At 41.6% G+C, this 6,286-nt stretch overlaps 1 long non-coding RNA gene across 1 annotated transcript in view; it reads right to left on the bottom strand.

Moving 5' to 3' along the window:
- Nucleotides 1–5,321, bottom strand: part of LOC116669831 (uncharacterized) — an 8,086-nt gene extending 2,765 nt beyond the window's left edge. Inside the window, exons 1-2 of the long non-coding RNA XR_004326868.1 lie at nucleotides 5,311–5,321; nucleotides 2,961–2,964 (exon numbers count right to left, since the gene is read on the bottom strand). This is a non-coding gene — a long non-coding RNA (uncharacterized LOC116669831). The remainder of the gene's footprint in view (nucleotides 1–2,960; nucleotides 2,965–5,310) is intronic.
- Nucleotides 5,322–6,286: the final 965 nt, after the last annotated feature.

Here is a 6,286-nt window from a genome sequence, read left to right as displayed (position 1 = left end):
GTCAGGACACCCTCAGTGGTGCACCTGTTGAAGTTGTAAAGTGTTCTTGAGTCCATGTTGAATCTCCTGAGCTCAGAGGACTTGCTGTCTTTGTGATGGTGTCGATGTGGGGAGTCCAGATCAGGTCCTTGCTGATGGAATCTGAAGCTGCAGACTTCCTCTACTCAGGAACATGAAACCAACGACTTCTCCGCTGAGGAACCTGAAGCTGCCGACTCTCTCCACCAAAGAACCTGGAACTGAAGGCTCTCTCCAATAAGGAATAGGAAGCTGCAGACTTTTTTCCAAGAGGAACCTGAAGCTGTCGACTCTCCATACAGATTCAGGATGTAGTATTCCCTGTGTTAGTGTGCGATTTTGAACACAGACAATGTCTTTGTTTCTGTTATACACAGAGGTTTCATGAAAAGAAAAGACTTTCTTCTTAACAGCTATGGTGCCAGAGCAGGAAAATCTAAATCTCTTTCTCACAGGAAATTTTGAAGACTGTCTGTGATTACTTACCAGGATACACAATTCTCTTGTTCAATAACAGACTTGCCAGCTATGTTTCCAAATACGCAGATTTTTTTTTTTTTTTTGTGTTTTGTATTTTTTCCTGATTAAATGCAAATAGACTTCACACATGTATATGTGCCATCCGTGGATGCCTCAACAACGACGGAAAAACCCACTATTTAAACACACACACACACACACACACACACACACACACACACACACACACACACACACACACACACACACACACACACACACACACACACACACACACACACACACACACACACACACACACACACACACACACACACACACACACACACACACACACACAGAGCCCACACAAGGAAGACTTCTCCCTGGCTAAGTTAGTTTTGCAAAAGGCACTTGCTATGCCTCTCCCTACCTCTCTCTCACCATGACTCAGTCTTTATGTCCCTCATCTTGTTGTCTGAGGCACTCTTCTTGCCTTTAAATCAATTTCCTCCATGGGGATTAATAAAGTTGAATTGAACATGAGCTGAAGCAGATTTTAAGATGTGAAGGCAGTGTGGCATCTCTTTTCACATATTGAAATGAAATATAATGTGCTTATCCTAAATGCCTCTGACAGGATTAACCACAACGATTTAAGGTTTTCCCCCGGGGAATTCAGCACGAAACCCCCACAATTGCCTTGGTTGGGGCGGTAAAGCCGGAGAACACAATGCAGCAACTCACTGATTAAGAAGTGTTATTTGTGATTCTGCTGCTTGCTCCGGGCCAAAACGATACTGTCTCTGTCAGCATTGTGTGTTGGCCCCGAACGAAAATGTAATAACATGCTCTGTGTTGCTGTCGTTTTTCCAGACGACTAACACTATTTGGGATGAGGACGAATACTTCCTGGGGCGGTGTCACTGCTGGTGGTAAATATGAAGTCTGCCTTTAACAGGGTTTCCTTTTGGAGACGTCTTGTTTATATCTGTCAGCAGAAATCCTGCAATGAAGTGTCACGCAAACTTCCAGAGAGAAATAGTTAAAAATGAAGGCATAATTACCTTTTTATATGGTAAATGATACGTGCATGTCTGTGTTCATATGCAAATTTCTTCCACCCACTCAAAGCAATGAGACTGGCAGTGAGGACGGCACAGAGCCTACAGCTACAGACAGCATGCATTGACAGGCTTCATGGTGTACATTCTGCATTTGGACACATCCGCTTTCCACATCAATTTCAATTGAGGAACAGGATTTCCAGCATTACTGTTCCACAATAGAGGCATATTTTTCTTCAGTAGCTGGTTTCTGCGGGGTGCATCCCTAATCCCCAAAGGAGCAAAGCAGCCCCGACCACAAAAGACGGGGCAGCTTTAATCGACGGACGCCTTGGCTCACATCAAAGCACTCGCCAAGCTGAGATTTCATCTCTCTCCACCCACTGTTTCTGTCCCCAGCCGTCATTCTGGGCTAGCGTTTGAGCTGCAGCCATGTCCTGATCACAGGGATGTGGTAGATGGTGTGATATGGCTAAACTGCAGATGGCACCTATTGATTCTGGGCCAAAATGTTTTCTCCGCTGGCAAGGAACTCGATTCTGTTGCTATTCATTTAAATGTCATCTACAAAAAAAAAAGGTAAAACTCTTTCACTAAAATAGGTTTCATAGGAAACAGCTGTTATAGTAACACAATATCCCAGCCTCCTGAATCTGTATAAGCTCTAAGACCCGTCTTGAACATGCAAACACATCTTTAATTAATTCTCTACAGCCGCATGACCTTAGCTGTGATCCCAATTTACATTTTAAATGGAAATCCTTAATACTAACAAATTAGGCTATTGTATAACAGTAAGGAATCCCCTCGGTGCAGGACATAAAAAAACAAAAAAAACAATCATAAATCTTATAAAGAGAGCAGTTGCACCATTTAACTTTTTTTTTTTTACAACTTAGATCACACTGTGCCTAGTTAACAAATTAAATATCCACAAAAAGGACATATACTGTTTTCAAATTATTGTTATGAAATAATTTGAATGACAGAAATTCCTGTCATGGGGATTGGTAATCATACCAAAACATTTCAACAAAGCTTTAATTTAAAAACACTGGCTTAAGAGTATAAAATACAAGACGTTTCATCCAAATACCTTTTATCAGTTGTTTAGCATGCACAGGAAGTAACTCTGGTCTCAGTACACAAGGCAGTCACATGATCTCATTGCAGGAAGACACATGACTGCTAAGATGTAGTCCATTTGTGTTGCCAGAGAAGATGGTGTCCCAGCAGCTTCAGATGATGCCCCCCCGTTTAGGAGGTGGAGCAGGGTGGTGTATCTGCAAAGCGCCTATGAATGAATGAACCATGTTGTAGGCTGAAGACAAATGACGTCTCAACCCACCTCCCCTAGTAACAGAGGGTCGCTCCACTTTAACAAATATGGCCTCCTTGACGCCTCTTTCAAACCACCTATCTATCCACCTACAACCTATCCTCTTTGTCCAGGATATAGACACTTTGATCTTAAAAACTGTGTTGTTCTTTTTGTAGATGAGTATAGACTGCTGAGTCTTGTACCAAGGAGTTTTTCAGCCTGTGTTGATACATGGTTCGGCTGAGCGGCTGTTTTGTCTCCACAATGTAAAGATCTTTGCACTCCTCACATTGGATCGCTTATACAGTACCAGGTTGCTCTTTTAATGACAGTTAGTAACAACAGAGTTTCTTCCTGTGCACACTAAACAACTGATGAAGGTGTTTGGATGAGCACTGAAACGTCTTCTGTTTTTCCAGTGTTTTTAAATTAAAGCTTTGTTGAAACTACAAATACCAGGATGCATAAATTAATCTTTGAAAATGTCATGTTAGAAAAGGCCTTACCTAATTCTAAAGTTTTGTGTACCATTAGTAATATGTCGCTGTATGTGGAGTACTGGTAGGATGTGGCGCGATGCCAGTATGTCAGCAGAATGGAGTTTTAGTTCTACAGAAATGTTCAGAGGCAGATCTGTTCTGGTGGCATAAATGATCTCATCGGTTCAATCCCAGTTTTTAAACCAGTTTGCCAGGTCTCTTAGTAATTAGATGTCACCCTCTACCAACTGGCAGAGTTAAGATTTGATAACATTAACAACAAATCTTCCAGTAACAGTGAGTCATTTAAAACAAATCACACATAAATATGTTGTCGATGTGTTCCATTGTGGTTCCTGATTTCTTTTCATGAATACAAATGTTTAAAAAATAGTTTCTGATTTAATTCTGTGATGTTGAAATGGAAATGGCAGAGGACTATTTTAAGTGATGAGCCTGGTGTGCTGTCATCACGGATGTATTGGCTGTCATGCTGATTTGAGCATGTTCTACATGTCTAGTTGAACATTCAGATTGCCTTTTCGAAACTACTTATCATATTTTTTTGTTTTTGGGGATGCACAAGGATTAAATGGACATTGTTAAGCTATTAAGATAATTAACAATCTAATTAATGACCCAATAAATTCTCTTTCCCATCAAATATTTTTTTCAACATTTTTAGGTCTTAAACCATATTTGTGGTGGTCTTTAAAAGGTCTTAAAAAGCATTCAATTTGACTTGAAAAGGGTGCAGGAACCCTGTTTCTGGTGAAGACACTCCATAATCTGATTTCAGGCTGAAAGGAAAAGCTTCAGTGCATTTTTCACAAAGACCGAAGTTTTGGTCCTCTTTTTTTCTAGGACCTACGACAAAAAACAAGCACCAGACCGCCCAAAGGCACACAAAGGCATTAAGACTTTCATTATGCGATTGATTAAGCACTGAAAGCAGTGTTTGTAGTATATACTTCAGAGCTAATGAGGAGAGTCGGGCAAATTTGGAGGCTTTGAAGTGAGAAGCTGAAACCCAAGTGGTCGGCTTTCACACCCACTGGCGGATTTAAGCGCATTATCTGGCAATGATTGGTCCAACTTAGCTCCCCTGTTTCGGCTTTTAGTGAGAGAGTGACAGCTGAAAGCAGAGGCTTGATGATGGAGGAGAATGAGAGCAAACAGCACTGCGGGGACACCCACAGGACAGAAGACTTATGAAGAATATGTTTCTCTCCTCACGTACTGCATGATGGACTTGTCTCTAGTCAATGACGTTACAGTTTGGATCCAGCCAGGGGTAACAGGTCGGTGCTATGTGTAAGAAAATATGGCTTTTCAAATATTTCTCAGATCAAAGTTTGGAAAACTTTGAGTTTTAGAAATGGCCTTTGTATTTTCTTTTTGTTACTCCTTAATGCAACTCAACTCAGCTCTTTTTTATGATGGAATGGACTCAACTTTCTCTAATTTGAGTCATCGCCATGTTAATATCCTGCCACAAATGCCCTGAGTGTCGTAAAAAACATTGCAGTGATGATTGGAAAATCATTAAGGAACTGATGAACAGAGTGTGACAATTATTCTTCAGTTAGAATTCATTCACGTCCCACATGGCCACAGATACTGGAAGCATAAGGCAAATAAATGACGTAGAGAGCCAACACAGGATGCAATTACAGAAACTAAAAGATGAAGAAGTGAGGAGCATTTGTAAGTGTTGAGGCCTAATTGTGCTGAAGGTAATTAGATGGGTGCGGTACGTCACCATGTTCAATCTAAAAGAGGAAATTACATTTTATTTCCACTTTTTTTGTTTTCATAACCTGGCCGGGGGTTCCAATTAAAAACGCATTTCCATTCTAGCAAGGGAATTCTTTAGCACGTTGCAAAAAGTGATTGTTTTTTGGATTTGATTGGACACTCAGTTCCTGGTTGTTAAAGGACACACATTGGCCGTTATTTATGAAACGTGCGTATGACCTCAAACAGGCGTAGGACAGGCGTACTCCAATTCCTACACAAAGCCCGGCATTTGTCAATTTGAACGTGAGCGTAGGCTGCGATAAAATCTCACGTCTGGTCTGAACTTGTGTATATAAGTTTTCGGGTCAGTGTGGACTTGCGGTGCAGCTTATAATTAGTTTAACAGGAGAAGGAGAAATCATCAGTTAATCACTTATTGGTAATGGCAGATCTGGCTCTTTGAGAAGACTTCTATGTGCCTGTACAACAGTGCACACATACTCACACGGGCCACGGTGGAGCGCTCTACCGGATTGATTAAGGGCAGACGGCTCTGTCTTGCATCAGCGGGGGGGGGGGGGGGGGGGGGGGGGGACCCTACTATACACGCCAGAAAAAGTCTGCAATATTGATTTAGCCTGTGGCGCAGGGTGGCATAAATGTAGTATTGGAGCCAGATGACCCGATGCCCAGAGACCTGTGTCCAGCACAGCCCCGACAGGGTGCTAAACGAAGGAGACAGGATATTATTCCTTGCTTCTAAAAGGTATAGTGTTATGTTTGGCAATGATATTCAATACAGGAAACATGACCTTGCGCAATATTTTTATTTGTTCTTCAGGTTTTCCTTTGTCTTTTCAAGTGTCGTTAATGGCCACAAGTGAACGATTTCTTTCTGCCATTGATTGACATATTTCGGCTTGTTTTTCCAGCCCCTCTGCTGTCAGGAGACAGGGTAGGGTGGTGGTCCAGCACGGAGGGGGGGAGGAGAACACGCGCTCTCCCTCACAGCTTACAGTTGCCTGGCTCTGACTCATGAAAAAACAGTGTAAAATAAAAAAAAAATGCATGAACTCTACTACTGTGTGCCTAAGAGATTGCAATGTGAGTCTGTCTATTACTATAAGGACTATAGCATACATATGTCAAGGATGTATAAATTAAATAATCTTTAGCTGGAGTCTGATTTACTACGGCAACAC

The sequence above is a fragment of the Etheostoma spectabile genome, chromosome 20, assembly GCF_008692095.1.
Source record: "Etheostoma spectabile isolate EspeVRDwgs_2016 chromosome 20, UIUC_Espe_1.0, whole genome shotgun sequence".
NCBI classification, from domain to species: Eukaryota; Metazoa; Chordata; class Actinopteri; order Perciformes; family Percidae; genus Etheostoma; species Etheostoma spectabile.
Note: the sequence above shows the minus strand (reverse complement) of the source record. Positions and strands in the feature narration are given on the sequence as shown.